The sequence below is a fragment of the Formica exsecta genome, unplaced genomic scaffold, assembly GCF_003651465.1.
Source record: "Formica exsecta isolate Colony F162 unplaced genomic scaffold, ASM365146v1 scaffold451, whole genome shotgun sequence".
Classification (NCBI taxonomy): Eukaryota; Metazoa; Arthropoda; class Insecta; order Hymenoptera; family Formicidae; genus Formica; species Formica exsecta.
In genome coordinates this window covers 651,770-669,037 of record NW_021851748.1, presented here as the reverse complement: position 1 = coordinate 669,037, position 17,268 = coordinate 651,770, and the positions used below count along the sequence as shown (strand labels likewise).

Here is a 17,268-nt window from a genome sequence, read left to right as displayed (position 1 = left end):
CGCCACTGGCCGGTCGTTTAGCGGCAAGAAAGAGAGCCGTCTACCGAATGTGCTCCATCCGACGGGACTGAGCCGGTCGTGTTGCATCTGACGGAATCGAGCTCCGTCGTCGATCACGCGTTTCCGTTTTTATCACAACACCAGGGATATAAAAAATGGATTAATTTTCGCCGGCGCGGCTGCGACTTTCCGACTCTCTCCGCAGACGGACAACCGGAGCGGAGCACGGCAGGAGTCCGCGCGATAAATCAAGGTGAGAATCCGGCTTTGTTTTCGAGAAGGGTTGGCGCGCGATAGCCTCTCTCGGGTCTTCCATTGACCAGCCTCACCGCGCGGTACAACTGTTTTGCGTCCTCCTCCATACCTTTCTCGGAGGCTCTTTCTCTCTCTCTCTTCCTCCCAGACGCATCTCGTTCCGACGAGGCTTTCTCTTCCCCCCTTGCCTCTTTCCCGTTCCTCTCTGTCCGGAGCCCTCTGCGAATGCTGCAAACGAGCATCCACGAGCGCGTAGCATATATTCCGCAAGCCTCCTCCAACTCCTCGTCCTCATCCTCATCCTCCAGCCGCACGCTGTTCCTCGCGCACAAGCGGACCCAAGGGAGATACGAGACCGAGAGAAAGAGAGAGAAAGCAAGCGTCGTTTCTCCGGGTTCGGCTCGGACGACGGATCTTGATTGCAATTCTGCTCTATACTACACGCCGCCGTCTCCCTATGCAAATCCACGCCGGCGGAAGGTCGTCACAGTTGAGAGACGAGCGTGAGGATCTATGTTCCATTGAATATAAGTCCTCTCTTCTTTCTCTCTTTTGCCAAACGGAACCGAGTTCGACAACCTTTCTCGAATTTAACGACTGTGAAAAGTTGACGATCTACCGCTATCACGAAACGTGACGTGAAAAATTGACGATCCATAGATGTTTCAATGTTTCGCTCGGAATAGCGTCGATCGGGCAATCATAAGCTAACGGAGATCGATGGAACTAGATACTAGATAAATCACATCTAAATAAGCGTCGAAGACCATTTCGAGAAAGCGGCTGGTGAAATCGATCATTAATATCCAATAGAAATTCGAGCTATTATAAGACTTCTCTCTGCGATCCGCAAATTAATTTAACAGATATATGAAACGAATTGTTTATACATATATATATATATTTTTTTTTTTTGGTTGAATTAAAATTTTCAATAAACTAAATAATTTTTTAAACTAAAATTTCTCGCTTCCAAGCGTTAGATTTATAAATAGGATGCACGCTGATTCGCGAATAGACGTTATGCTTTATCGGATATGTACACACCAAGAGTGCTTAATACAGTGCAATCATTGTTATCCCGCGGGATGGTGGATGCTTATTTGCTTAATATCCCAGTTGACTGTACGAATCTGTTGTTGCGCTTTCTACTGTCTTGGAGTCAGCATGGAACTTTACATTAGCAAAATGTATACATTATGTATCGCACGTAGTAACATTAAATACGATTAGTAAATTTGAGATAGATATAATTACAGATTTAGAAGCATTTCAGCTTACATTAAGCATATGTTAGTATATTAGTATGATATATAAATAAATTATATTTTATTACGTAATATAATTTTATCAATTTTCTGATATGAATTTTGGAATATAATTCGAAGAATTTAAAAAAAATTATAATATCAGAGAAAATCTTTTTTTTATTTACTTTTTTCCCTTTTTTTTTAAAGAAATGCATGTCAGAATTTAAGTTACGATCATTAGATGTGAAAGATTCACATCTAATTCATTTTTGCGCGATAGTGAATTTTTCTGAAAAGAAATCCCAATTACTCGTTTACCATGGCCACGTAAGAACTACGAATGGGACATCATGCTAACGTAGGATTGCGCATTACCAACGTATTACCATAAATGCGCGACAACAATGCGAAGTCGGGATGACCTTGGCTTAGGGTTCGCGTCGACGAGAAAGCGTCGATGTTCGCGTTTGCCGAAGCAGTCCCGAGAATATAATCGAGAATCCGTCGAGGGTGCAGGTATTATATACGCGCTCGATGCTGCCGCGGACGCAAATCACCGGAAAAAAGTCGGCCCGCGCGATAGAATGTATCGCTTGTTTGGAGTCGAGCGAGATGTAATCCGACGCGACGTGGAGAGAGAGAGAGAGAGAAGAAAGCGCTGCAAAACCGCGCATCCGACGTTTATCTGTCAGCCTTTTTAACGACTATCGCGTGCAGCTTCCGGCGTACATATCGGCCTTCTCGTTAAATTTGCGTCGCGTACACACACACATACACACACACGGGCTATTTTCCGCGCTCGCGATTATTTGCGTTCTCGCGCTCGTTCGCTATCGTTTGGATTCGGCGCTAAATACCCGCTTTATCGCGCCTTAATTTTCCTCGGCGGATGGATCGGATATTTACGAGCGACGATAAGAATGACGCCCGCTTTGCTTTGTAGTCCGGGAATGTTCGTCGTAGGGAGCCCCGCAAAAGAGCCCGCCGTTGCAACAGCCTCGTAACGCCTAATTACGTTCGCCGCGGACATATTGTACATATTTGCATCGCAAATCTTATGCCGCGTAGCCGTCGTCGACGCTGTTAATTTCGTTACGCCGGTCTTATATAAGTACACCAAGATAAAACACCGATATACGAGTGTCAAAAGGGAATATTAATGCGAAAGAAAGATATCGATGTCTCTTAACAATTTTAAAATGAGTAATTGAAACGATATATTGTATTCTATTAATATAAAATTGAATTAAGAGATACTTGAAGATGATTTGCAATATACATATAATAATATATATATATAACTTCCATTTTACTTGGAAGAGAAAGAAAAGATGGTCATTCCTGTATAATGTATCGTAATAATACATATTTGATACTGAGGTTCTCTTATACGATATTGGAAGGTACATTATACTTTCAAAATATCAGGACATCCCTAAAGTATCGGAATATTGAAGCACGGTATCTTCGATATTTCGAGACCGTATCGCAGGATCGTTACTTATACTGTCATAAAAAAAAAAAAAAAAAAAAAAAACTCGATGGAATTTCGACAAAACCCTCCATGGAATTTCACATTGGCCGTAACGGAAAATCCTTACCCGCATTTAGGGACAATCTCTTCGATCGTTGTTGGAGCGAGATGTTTATCTTATCGTCTTCGGAGCTCGCGTGACTCTCAACAGTTTCGTTACGCGAAGTCGCGAGTTTAACCCTCGCCACCGGAGTCGTGCAGTTTCGGAATGAACTTGGAATCGCGGAGCTCACTCGACTTACACGTATAATGTTTGGCCGCGCGGACAAAAGCCTGAAACAATGTAGCAACAGTACGAAAAATATAATAGGTACCGTACAATAATACTGAAACATATATATATTTAACATTCTATATTAAAGATTATAAAATGAGAAATATATAAACTAGAGAGCTTCTTTGAATCAATCATAATTTATTGACATAACGTCGGATGTTAAATATATATATATTTAACATTCTATATTAAAGATTATAAAATGAAAAATAAATAAACTAGAGAGATTCTTTGAATCAATTACAATTTATTGACATAACGTCAGATGTTTCGATATTCACTTATCTCTTCAGCCACGAAGTATTAAATAATAAAAAGAAAAAATGGATATAGATCAAATTAAAATGAAATTATTTTGTGATTAAAGTGACACAAGTGTCGAAACCCTCCCATATTACGTCAGTAAATTATGATTGATTTTATTATATTTTATGCGGATTAATTCAAACAATCTTATTATCTTTGCTCAAGTTGTCCTTAATTAATTTTTGTTAAATTGAGAGCTTTCTCTCTTTCTTTGTCGTTCCTTCTCGAAAATACTCGCGAGCAGAGATATTTAAGGACAGTAATAATTATACTGCCGGCTTGTTTTGGTCGTGCGCCGCGATCGTTGCCTAGTGAGGTAATAAAAAGACCGAGAGTTCTCTGGTTTAAAGTGATATATCGTCCCGTGCAGGTGGGAGACGTCTATGAGCGGGCGATCTTCTCCTTTCTCCCCTTCTCTCTTTCGTTGCGACCCTTTTGGATATTTCAGAGTCCGTCTGGATCCTTTTACAACTCTCTCGGGCGAGGCTGCTACGTCGCAGGCGCAATTAGAACACGCTATAATTGACTCGTTCCGAATGCCGGCGAGAAGGTGAATTATGTCGCGAACGCGCCGGCTTCGGATAAAACCGGGTCGAGCGTACCGAGCGTGTAACACACATCGGAAAACGATACAATTCGCCCTGCACCGCGATGGGGGGGGGGGGGGGGAGGCTGGCTGGCTTTGGGGCGACAACGAACTAAGCCACATAGAGCGATTTTATAGACCTGCACTCCCGCTGGAAGAGATCATAAATCATTAACACGATCGAGGGTTTGCTGTTGTGGTTCTGGTATTTATTCCTGTAATTCTCGGCTAATTGTTGAGATTGAATGTTCTCTTTACTTAACCATTAAGTATTTCAACTTTTCAAGCGAAATGTATATCAAGATTTATCTTTTTTCTTTCATGTAAAAAATTTTTTTATGGATCCATTTTTTTATTTCTCCTGAAATATTTATTAGAGAGTTTTATTTCAGTAACATATGTAGCTTAATACATTCAAAAATTAACATATTCTTATCTCTAAACATGCGTTTACTTTGTTCTTCAGTTTACGTATTCAACGGCACGATCGAAGGAAAAAAACCGAGGGGTGTCTCACTGTCGCAATACATATACATTTTTTCTGGAATTACTTACACGTTACTTTGTATTACGTCGTATTCGTATTAAGCCGCTTTACTTCTCATTGATTTCTAAGTTCTATAGCACAAAACAATAATAATCCAGACAAGATTAAAACGTCTTAAAAAGTAAAAATGATATCGTTATAACGTCTTTAGAACATCTTTTAGATACGCGTGAATAATTCTCTGAGAGTCAAATTTATGATTATTTATTAATATTTTAGATAAATAGATAACAACCGCAAAAAGATAATTTTCTAAATTTAATAAAATAAATTAAAATAAAATAAATTAAAAATAAATAAATTAAAGTATTGTTGGAAAGGAAATCGACACTACGTTGATTTTTTTATACAAAATGCGGCCGACTATCTACAGATAGATTATTACGAATAAGAGGGATATCCAGATAAATGTCATTTAAAATAAAAAAAAAAAAACGAAATAAAAGAAGTGCCAACTTAAGAGCCAATAAACAAAAGAAAAAAACTCAGAATAATGATCTTTCATTTGAAAGTACGTCTTCTACAGTTGAACTCGAATGTAAATTTATCCGGACATGGAATTACATGGAATTACTTGGATAATTTCCAGTAATTTGCAATACATGTACACATTTTTGGTGAGTGAGACACCTCTCGAAAAAAACACATGATGCACGTTTCACGAGAGACACACACGAACCTATCGAGATGGCGGGCGAGAAAATACATTTTCACCCGCTTTGCTTAGTCCGCTTTGTCAAAAGTGTACTTTGGCACACTCGACACTCGGCCCCCGCTACGTAAAGGACGTGTCCGACTGTTTTGCAAATGGATTCGACGAGGCTACAGTGACTTTTCGAGGCCCTCGTCTAAAAGATTCCGTGAATAGCGAAGGCGATTTGGGAGCCGTATGAAAAGAAGAGGGATTAATGAAAGAAAGAAAATGTTTGCCGAGGTTGAAGAAAGGAGTGCGGAAGAGTTCTTAAACCTGCCTGGGTTGCCGGTTGCGCCGTCTTTTTTTTTTTTTTTTCTTTTTTACTCGAATGCTCGTTAAAGTTTACGGCTCTTTATGTCGCGATCGAGCAATATATATGAGAAGTATTGGATTTGTAGAAAAGAGTGCGTCATCGTCGTATTTGCAATCTCGAAGATAGTTATTATTATTTGTTCTGTATTATTTGCGAATGAGATGGGACATCGGATGAAGTTCTATCTCCACGGGAGCAATATTGGATTCCATTATTTCTCGTCTCTGATTGTTTGATAACTTATCGAAGTGACGAGATAACTCGTCAAAGTCTGTATGCAAAAGATAATGGTTCATAATAAATTTATTTATCATGAAATTTTAGATTGTAATATAAAAGCACATAAAATTTTTAATATTTTAATTGCATTCAGCATTTACATGTATTAATTATATATGAATCTTTAAACCGAATAAAATAGATGAATAATAAAGTTAAATATAAAAATTAGTATTTCTATTAAACAAATTTCATTTATTAGACAAATTACTAGTGAAAGATAGTACGAAAGCTAATTGCGTGGCATTATAATATACGCATATCTTCTGTGGCGAGATTATTAATTCGTCATTCCGACATTGCATTATTCTCGCATGATGAAATAACTCACGCATTTGTAATATGACTCATGTTAGTGAACCAGAGTATATAAAATTTTCCGTATTTAATAGATATATACACGATATATATAAAATATATGTTTGTTGGAAATACTTATAAAATTCGCGTGCTACAGACTCGACGATAACGTGGATTTATCGATAAGAGATCGGAGTAACGATAACAAGAGATATCGTCTATCAAATCCAATATTTGAAAACCTATGATTCGTCAGCCGTATGTTTCTACAAGCTGTTAACATTTTTAATCCCGTTTTTTTTTTTTTTTACGACATCTTTTTACTCGTCGCAAAGTTTGCACGCGACATTCATCTCGTTACAAAAGGAAGGGAGAAAAAAATATGTCGCGACTGCAGCATCAGTAACATTCCCCTAAATATCAACAACGAAAAATCTAACGACGTAAAAATCTACTATCAACGCGCGTGAAGTCGTGAGTGAAGATGTAACATCTATTCTGTAACATTTTTCTTCCAGCCGACATTTTTCACGACGTCGTAATTTTCGCGCAGCGGACGCGAGTTTTTCCGACGAGCGCGGAGGTTAAACGTAATTATTTTCGACCATTATACGGGCGTCCGCCACGGTATTTCCGTTCCTGTTGTTTCGCGGAAAAGCTCAACGAGCGTATCTCGCGCCACCGGATTTTTTCACCTCCTTCCCTCCGCTGTTGCTGCTGCTGTTTCTCTCGCCGACAGAACGTTTTACGAGGAAATTCGCGCGCCGAGCCCACTTCCGAACCACTCGTTCTACGGCAGTTCGTCACGGTGTAAACAGAGAAACGAGAAGGAGCGAAAGCGACACCCTCCCTTTGTCTTGCGTTCCTCCCTGCGTCGAGGCAGGTGAAACCAGAATACGCGTGTGCGTACGTGCGTGTGTGCGTGTGTTCACTCGTGCGTGCGAATGCATCCACGCTGCAACATTAGTTATTCACTAACTACAGGCTACGGTGAAGACTATAGGATCGAATCTTCGCGATAAACTGCTCATTGTGATATGGAATATAGTAATCATTCGTATATAGTACAGAACGATATTCACTCCTAGGAGCTATTGTTTAGAGTAGACTGAAAATATGATACTATATTATTTCATTATACATGTGTCTATTTTGTTTTATCTTTTTTCTAATTTTTATGAATTTTTGTGTTTCTTCTTTTTTAAAAATGTAATAATTTTATTTTTAATTCATGTTATAATATTTAATCTAATTTAATGAAAAGATAGATATAAAAATTTTCATTATTCTCTTATTATATTTTACGTTAATTTACAAAATTACACAAATTTTGTATAGTCTACCATATCATGGCTGTGCTCTTTGTTCTGCTAAAATTCATGAGAATAAAACATTTTTCTTTACAATATTTTTCATGTATAATGAAATAACACAATTAAAGTTCTTTTTTTATTTCAAAATTATTAACAATTAACGACAAAATATAAAGAGACGGACAAAATTAGGAAAAACGGTATGTAGCAATAATACATTGACTGTTTATTTAATATGTGCTACGATTTTAATAATTGTATTTCCGTAGACACGAACCGGTTCTACATATATCTATATTAGGTGTACTATTTTCCGGTAATTGCCATGCGGAAACGAGTCACATATAGCGACAACGACGCTTTTTTTTTGTCGCTTTACTGCCGTTACTCTCCGTTCTAATGCGGTTTTCGCATAACAATTACGTCGTCGGTTAAATCGTCTCGTGTCGTCGTTAGCGGTCGAATTGTTGCCGCGTTCGCGATTCTTCTCATTTCATTTAAACCGGAGGCGAGAGATGGAGAATCGCTTCACGAGGAGGTGTAGGTTTTTTTCGGCGCGCCTAAAAAGAAACACGATATCTCGCACGCCTCGTCGCACTGACCGGAAGAATACGCCATTAAGAAGGATTTATCGCGGATTCGAGAGGCAGCCCGCGGGCTTTATTTACCTTACAAAGAGCGCCAGTGAATTAAGCGAGACAATGTCGAGGGAAGCGCACGCAAAACACCTTCGTTCATCACCGCGAACCGGTTGCGCACCGACAACAATCCGGTTGAGCTAACTCTTAGTTAACGATTCGCCATGCGTCTCTGGATTACAGTGTTAGTTGTAATATGCGGAAAAACTCACATCCAGAATCGCTCCGAATTCACCAAATCGAGAACGCAAATACGTTAATGACTATGCAATCGTTAAATCTTTTTTCTCACATCCTGTCTATAAAATATTTGCGTAGGTGAGGAAATCGGAACCTTTCCTGCTTACCGCATATCCTTTTCAACGCGTATAAGTGTATAGCATATTATTTTTTATTATATTTAATTATTTTTCGATCGACGGGTGTGATATTTGATAAATTTAACGACGCATAATTAATTAAGTATATATTAAATATATATTACACAACTTTTAAATAGATTCACATAGTGTTCCATATACATTGATTACTTGCATCATTAGGTACTCATAACATAAATTCTACGCTTATATCAAGAAAAAATATGCGATTGCTAAATATACACTCAAAAAAATGTCTTGCTGATAAGTTGCAAAACCACTTTTTTGAGTGTATGAATATTTCCAGAGAAGCATGAGAGACTTGAATTTAAATTAAGTTAATCTAGATTAACAGCATCCCGCGTAGGTGCAATCAGCCCCGTGGCGCCCGCCCCCGCTGTCGCGATACCCACGATGCGCCACCTCCGCGTTTCCTACGCGAGAGAAAGACGGATCACCGCATCTCAGTGTAATTACGCAATGGCGCATAATTCGCGCATTTCGCTAACGCGTAGGCCGCGCGTTTCCTCGGAATCGCAAATGTATCTTAACGGCCGAAAATAATGGAGAGAGGAAAAAATACTGGCCGCCTTCTCTGCGTTTAAATCGCGCGAGTTAACACCCGAAAGGAGAAGGGCAGTTAGTCTCTTCGTCTTCTTTTCATCTTCCCCCTCGCCCTTTCGTTTGTCCGTGTCGGTCGCCTCTATCTCTTCCTCCATCCGCCTCCACCTCCATCTCCTCGCCAGACTACCGCAGGAATCTGCATCGAAACGCGGAGATCCCTCCTCGGGAGGTCAGGGGACCCCCGTGGATCGCCGCGAGATCCCCGATTGTGATTCTTCGGCCGGGAATCTGCGGGTTCCTCCACTCCATGAAGCAGCGCGCTTTGCGAATAAAGAAACGAAGTGTCGTCTCTCGCGCTGCAGGCTGTCTGATTTACTCTGAGCGAGACAGGAAACAGTATGCAGACGCGAGAGGGTCGAAAGACATAAGAATAGGCTATATATATATAAAAAGAGAGATAAAGAAAATAAAATATATTACCAATGCACAATAGCAACAATAATACACACTTATACACTTATAAAAGTAGAATAAAAGCAACAATATACACTTATAAAAATAGAATAAAATCACGTCTATTGGACGTTGCGACAGATATAAATAAAATATAAAAAAAGTAACCGTACACATGTGTGTACGCGTGTGTAATTTAAAGAATATGCCTAATTGTTTTTAAATTTTGTGCGCATATATTGTATATAATAATTGGAACAACAGGGAAAAGATTACGGACTAGTTTGATCGCGTGCCGCGAAATCATAACTTATCATTTCGTCGAGACGCATAATTCAGGAGCCGACACAATTTTGTCGCGCGAGATTTTGTTCACCGTTTTATCATCAACCTATACTTTAAGCCGCATAATATATCGTAACGAAGTGTTCGTGCAATCGCTGCAAGCTAATTTACGAAATTGTAGCTTTGAGAAACACTTTACTGAAAATTTAAAAAAAATATTTCTTTAAAATGTTTCAGCGAAAAAATTTTTCTTATATAATGAGCGTTACAAGTGTAAAGCTTATACAAGTTCAGTGATGAATGAAATTTATCATTAATTCAATTTATAAATTGCAAGTAAGTTTTATGAATTTTTATAGCGCATTTAGAACGAAATTATTATATTCTATTTAATCGTGTTGCAGAAAATACTAAATATTGATTTTGATATTAAAATTGCGAATTTTATCTCAGAGATACAAAATTTTCTTGGCATAATGCATATCTTCTTCGTAATAATCATTTACGAAATGTCGGAAAGCTTTCGAGTGGCGTACTCTCTGTCGTTTTAGTATAGAGTACACATACATATATATATATACGTATTTTTCAATAACTATAGTTTACGTTACTCCCGTGTGCTGGCTGCGTTGATTCTGAAATTTTAGCATACAACTCTCGCGGGAGGCAAGGTTGGGTCGATAGCAGCACCACCCTTGGAAAGCTCTTTCAAGGGTGAACCCTACGGTAGAGGGTGGGTGGCTCGTCGGTGGTGGTAATGCCGGTGATGGAGGTGGTGGTTACGCTACGCTGATGGTGGTGTGACTATCGACCGAGTGCCGACGACGTGGAACATCGTCGTGGTTGCGCCATAAGATTTCTTGTCGTCTCGAGTCTTTTTTTTTTCTTTCTTACCGTGAGTTTAATCAGGCGTACGTTCTTCTGGTATACCTCTTTATAAATAACATTTTTTCCGCCGGGAAAAGATGGATAGGTTTGGGATGAATGAAATGTTCTATATATTTAATAATATTATTAAATATACTTTGGAATACAAGAAGAAAATGTTGTATCTCTGAAACAAAACTCGGTATTTTAAAATCAAAATCAATTTTTAGCAATACATGCAATGCGATTTAAACATTTATTTTACGTTCTAGATGCGCTAAATAAAGTATCCATAAATCACGCTATAAATTTATTAGAGTTGAATACTTCTCTCGTTAAGATAAAATACATTGATGAAAGATTTCGGATTTTCGACCGAATTTCAAGTTCGTCTCACAATCAGATGATTTGAATCATATTTATCATGCAACAAAACTGATTCATGCTCTGCGTGAAAGCGCGCAACGTAACTGAGTCTTGATTAGTTTCCTTGTGGAAGCTGCGGAACAAGAAGCGGCAGAGTAGAAAGCTAGCTTTGCCGTGTTCCATGTTGGTTGATCGCACGCGTTTGATCGCGGCGGCGGGTCTCGTTTTATCTGCGATTAATTAATTCTCGGTGGCGAGAGTCTGCGATTACGACCGAAATAAGATTTCTACGCGGTACAAATAATTCCGGTCGCGTTCGCGACCGTGCATATATATATATATTTTTTTTTTCCATCATATATATATATGTGTGCGGGTCCAGAGAAACGCCGCCGCGGCGACGGTTTCTTTCCTTTTCGCCTCGTTCCTGCGAAAAAGCCACCGTTTCCTTAAAGGAAACGCAAAATAATGACGAAGTCGCCTGTCTCGTCCGAGCAAATCGTTTTTAGACGACACCGCCCTATGCATCCTTTGCAGGTGCGAGAACTCTTGTTCCAGAAATCCGCAGATTAATGCGTACGAGCTTGTCAATGTACATAAAATAACGCAATATTTCGATTTGGTGATCATCAATAATGTATAAGAATTTTTAATCTTGATGAGATGAAACTGCACATAAAAACTGCAAATTTAATACTTTTAATGCATTTATGTGTTTTATCTATTAAAATCGTCAATAAATTTTAGTCTTAAAATTGATTTACATCTTTCGGATTCGTATATATACTATAAAGATTAATATTCATACATCTTGTCACCGGTGCAAAGTATGGATAAATTTTCGCCACTCATATTTTAACAATAAATCATAAATAAAATAGCCTCTTAATCCTATTTCTGCAATTAGGTTCTTCTGAAGGATTTTTCCACAGTGGTTTCAATTGAGCTTTCAGTCAAAATAATATCCGATGAAGAACATTCGAAAATATTATCGTCCGTCGACGTCGTGTTATGCGCTTTATCTCATCGCTCCGCAGATAATCCGTGTAAACGTGTTGGATTCGTTTTACGTTGGGCACGTTAAGTAGGGACGACGCACAGGCGTTTGCGTATCGGTCGTGCTCGGCCTGTTTCTCCCCGGGTCCGTTGCAGCGGACGACGAGCGGGAAACTTTATCGCGAACACAACGAACGGTTGACAGCTCCGTGATGCATCGGTAGCGATTTGCATTGGCGTCGACCGTGCGGGAGCCAGCTGCGATCTCTCCGTAACGTCGACGATGAAATTCTTACTATACTTTGGCCGGCATTCCACTCGCATACTTATCGCTAAACACGCCTGTTAGATTCTCATCTCACGTTCACGTCGTATACGAGCTTCGTTATTAAGTAAATTAACTTCGAAACGAGATGATATCACATTTGACGCTAAATATGTGATAACACGACAGGAATATAAATATTTCTGACACTAATACTTGATTTTTTCATATTAACTTAATTTAATATTAATATACATATATTAATATTAACTTATAGTATTTTTAATTTGAAATTCAAACTCGAAAAAAAGATGTAAAGTTCTGATTAAACAGTTTAGAAATTTCTAATCATTTAATTAACGGCGTTGATTCGCTTTGATTTCCTGGTTATTTGAATTAATGCATAATTGAAAAAATATCCTTAACATGAAATTTTAACATTTTTTTATTCGAATGTTTGTAAATGCGTATAAATAATAATCAAAAGTCATCAGAAAATTGATTTTATAAGATTCAAAGGGAAATTGCAAGCGCTCTGGAACGAGCAAACCGATAACTTTGTTGACCTTCCTATATATTCTCCGCAATATTGACGCAAAGTCAAGATAAACATGACAGTTTAATTTAATTATAGAATCGTGATTGCAAGGAAATTGTAATATTCGCAACAACTTACTCTCGATATTACACTCGATATTTTGCTATCATTTTATCTTTGTAGTTGTTTTCATTATTATTATCACATAATAAGTCAATCTTATCGTTCGACTATCTTCACTTGGCATTGTATAATTATTTTGATAATTATTGTTATTCCTTGTTACAATTCAATTTTTATACATAATTAGTTATTATATGAATTATCAATTTAATTGCGATAGTATATATTTTTTATGCTGAAACTATATTTTTGTACTTATAAAAGTAACATATATGTGTAGTAAAAATATTTATATCCTTCTGTTGTTCTTAGAATTTAACGAATGTGACATGATGGTACGCAAGCATTGACAATGTTTTCTGCGAAAATTACTTTGGATCTCGTATATTAGCCAATTCCGGTACGCAAACTAGCGCGAAAATCATCTTTCTTCGAGCTTGTAAAATTGCCGCAACGGTCCGATTATCATCGCGACGCGCGCAAATTCCGCAGATAGCCGATGCGATAATGTCGTTAATTTGTCTCGTGGAAAGCGCTTCCCACGCGCTTGCACTGGCATTCACTCTCGCGACGATGCAGTGCCGTGGGTTTCTAAGGCGCGGAAAATAATCAGCACGGCAAAACGAGGTGACATCGATTAGAACCGGTACACATACTGCGTATACAACATACGCCAATGTAGGCAAGTTGATCTAGAATATCGGTAAAAAGAAATCATTATTAAAGCAATATAAAAAAATTAAAACACAAATCAGATTGGAATTTTTATTATTATAATACTAAAAGACAAAGGATCAAATTTAATAGCAATAATAATATAAGCCTACATATTTTTGAGATATTAAATTTGCGATATTAAATTATCGTAGATCGCAGATGAAAAGTGATGATAATGAAATCAAAGTCCGAAGATATGTCTCTCTTCTCTATAATTTATAAAATACTAAGCATAAAGACGAAGTGCATATATAATGCAACATTTGCAACAAAAAAAAAATTACAAGAAATTTATCGTCCTTTCTCTTAGTCCGTGATAAAATTAAATGCGATCTTCACATCAGATAACTCAAAGATGAATAGCAACATTTAATTCTGAAAATGCAGATACAAGCTTGAATCTCCGACCGAGATTACATTTTCCTTGGAGGATAATACGGCTACGTTGCAGTTTTTCCTCTTTTGTATTTCCTTCGGATTTTCTTAAACCAACACGGAGACTTACGACACGCTGCTTAAAATTCTTACAAATAATTAAACGGCGCGAGACTACTTGCAAGATGCTTGTAAACGTCGGACCAAGCCGGTCGCTTATCGCGCTCGTTGCGTTAAAAATGCGGATAAAGGACCATTGCTATAAATCGGGCTTTGCTGCGATCTTAATTAAGGGCCAACTGCGGAATCTACCTTTCGCCGAACGCATTGCCAAATACATCCTACGTATTCCCGGCATCCTGAAAAATTTCTTGCTCTGGAAAATATCGTTGTGTCAAGACGTCAGTAGTTATAAAGATATTCATCGCTTCAATATGAGAAAAATCGCTGTAACATTTAAAATATTAAAGATCTACAATTAGAAAAATTACATAGAGAAAAAAAAAACGATAAATATTATATATCTAGAATTAAAAAGATTTGATCATGTAAATTAAAATTTCACATAGAAACATCAAAGTGTTACTAAAACAAAAAATTGTGGAATCATCGTGCTATCTCATGCATATAATCGAAGGTCGAAACGCAAGTTAACCTCGCATTCGTCGAACAGTTTGCATAATCATCCGATAGATTCGGTGGGACACTTCGATCGGGGTCGAAATGTCAGATAAGCGACAGATCATCCCGGATACGAGTTTTAGAAACCGAGAGCAGCCGCATAACGAGCATCTCTCTCTCTCTCTCTCTCTTTTTCTCTAAATCCCCTCCACATCTCGACGCATTTCCAGCCTACCTGTTTGCCCATTTATCTCTCTCCCGATCTCTCGTCCTTTTTTCTCCTAGCATCTCTTTACTTTCTCGCTTCCCCGCACGCACCGTCATCCGCGCGGCCTGTAAGGACGATGATTTACGGTTTTAAATTCCCGTCTCGCTCGCGCTCATCGTCGGCGAGAGAACGAGAATCTCTCTCTTTCTCCGGGAAAAACTACTCGGCCGGTTCCAGCTGGCTTCTCCGTAGCGTCGAGACGCGCCTGGATGGTCGCTGCTAATGCTGCCCGTCGCATGTGAAAAGTAAATAGCGAACGTGGCAACGACTCGTTCATCTTCCATGGTTTGCCCTCCATCTCCTTTTGCAGGTTGTCTCTGCCTTCTGCCATCTCCTCCCTGTTAGCCGCGAGCGAGCTTTTCTATCATCGTCAGAAACACGACGGAGCGAGTATATACCTTATCAATGTTTCCATCAAACGTTCCAGGGACGGTACGAGCGTGAGACGCGACTAACTGTTTTTTCGCATCGTTGCCGTTTCAACGAAAGGTGAGATATATTCGAAAGCGGTGACCGACTTCCACCTTTGTGTCCGGTATTCTTAGAACTGATCAAACGATCGCGTAGGCCGTTCAAAGAATCTAGATCGCTTCGCTTGACTTTACGGCTCGCGATTTTCGCTTTGACAAAATTAATTTTGATCAGGGCGATGGCCGAATTCCGCCATCAGCGAAGCAGCGTTTGAAAAAAAAAAAATCTCATTAATAATCTTTTTGAAACGAAATTTTCTTTTCTCATCCTTCATCCGCGAAATAAACAAAACGCTCCAACGATCGCGGCGATAACTCGCTAACAACGGACTCATTATGGGGCGGATGCTACTCGCAATCAGTGCAAAGTTTCGGGCAACACGCGATACATCGATAAACTCGTCTCGATGGCAGAGATATGTCGATAGCAACACGCGATGCAGTCAGAAGTACTACCGCGAGAATATGTTCCCTCCCTCTCCCTCTCTCTCTCTCTCTCTCTCCTTTTTCTTTCTCCAAAGCGCGAGCCAAGGCGAATCGCGGGAGCTCTTTCTGAGACTGAGCGCTTCGCGCCTCCATGGGACGACGGATCCAATTAGGCGAGCGCATGAATCCATAATTCATTCCCTGATTAATTAGCGCGCGTACACATGGGAAGAAGGTGCGAGCGGCGACGGGGTGGCGAGGGGGGATGGAAGAACGTTGGAGAAAGGGGCGTGACGAGATCGGTGATCCTTCTCGGCCGCAGTTTACTCGCGAGTAGTAAGGTGTGCGCAGCCTTGTATAAGCGCGCGCTGGAACAAAAGGTATTGCGCTTACCGTCTCGCTTCTCCGGCCACACAACCTCGCGATATAGCACCTACATACGCTTTATTCGCGACCGCAAGGTGTGTGCGAACGCGCGCGCCTTTACATCGTTTTATAGGGAGATAAAAGGTATCCCGACATGACAATCTCGCTTACGAGACCCCGCAGGAGATTATTATGAGGCCTGTGTATATGAAATTGGGATTCTCCACGCAGGACGTTGTAATATTATTATGGGAGGCTTTGTACACTTTACATAAACATGGCGATAACGTGCGCTAAAGATATGATTGACCTGATTATAATTTTCACTTGTAAATTATTTGATACATATATAATTTAATTTCTCTTCCACATTTATTCAAAATTTTAATTTCGAGAAGTTTCAAATAGAAAAGGAAAAACTTTTTTGTATATATGAAATATGGAATTTTTTATAGAAAAACAAAATATCAGGCGCTTGTGATATATATTTTAATCAATATTTTAGCAATTTAAAAAAAATTATATTAATAATATAAAGCAATCGCACGAACAAAAATGGATCGACTTCGAGTCCATTGACTTCCGGTCGACTCGCGCATCACAATAAAACAGGATACGACAATGTTGTTCGCGCGAAAGAAGCGTATTTTCGCATTACCTACCTACTGCTCGCTGTATTAAACGCGATGATTGCTGAGAACGTGATGAGTATAGAGCGCGTGCTCGCTCGCGAGAAAAAGATTGCTACACCTCCGGTTTCACATCGAACAGACGGTACAGAAAGGAAACTCGAGACAGGAAATAGTTATATCAAGATCCGCCCCGACAAGCATTAGCGTCGACGATTACATGCAGGCAGAACTTTATCTTGGACAAATGATATGCGCGTCGCGTGTATCTCGATATCATCGTGTAGG

General features: G+C 39.1%; 1 protein-coding gene across 3 annotated transcripts in view; it reads left to right on the top strand.

The window, feature by feature from the left end:
• Positions 1-17,268, top strand: part of LOC115240784 (frizzled-2) — an 87,487-nt gene that overhangs the window by 63,149 nt on the left and 7,070 nt on the right. The window contains exon 1 of one of the 3 annotated variants that reach the window (XM_029816140.1): positions 7-253. The exons of the other annotated variants lie outside the window; for them this stretch is intronic. The gene's annotated coding sequence lies outside the window, so the exon portion shown is untranslated. Of the gene's footprint in view, positions 1-6; positions 254-17,268 lie in introns of those variants that run through there. 3 annotated transcript variants of the gene reach the window in all.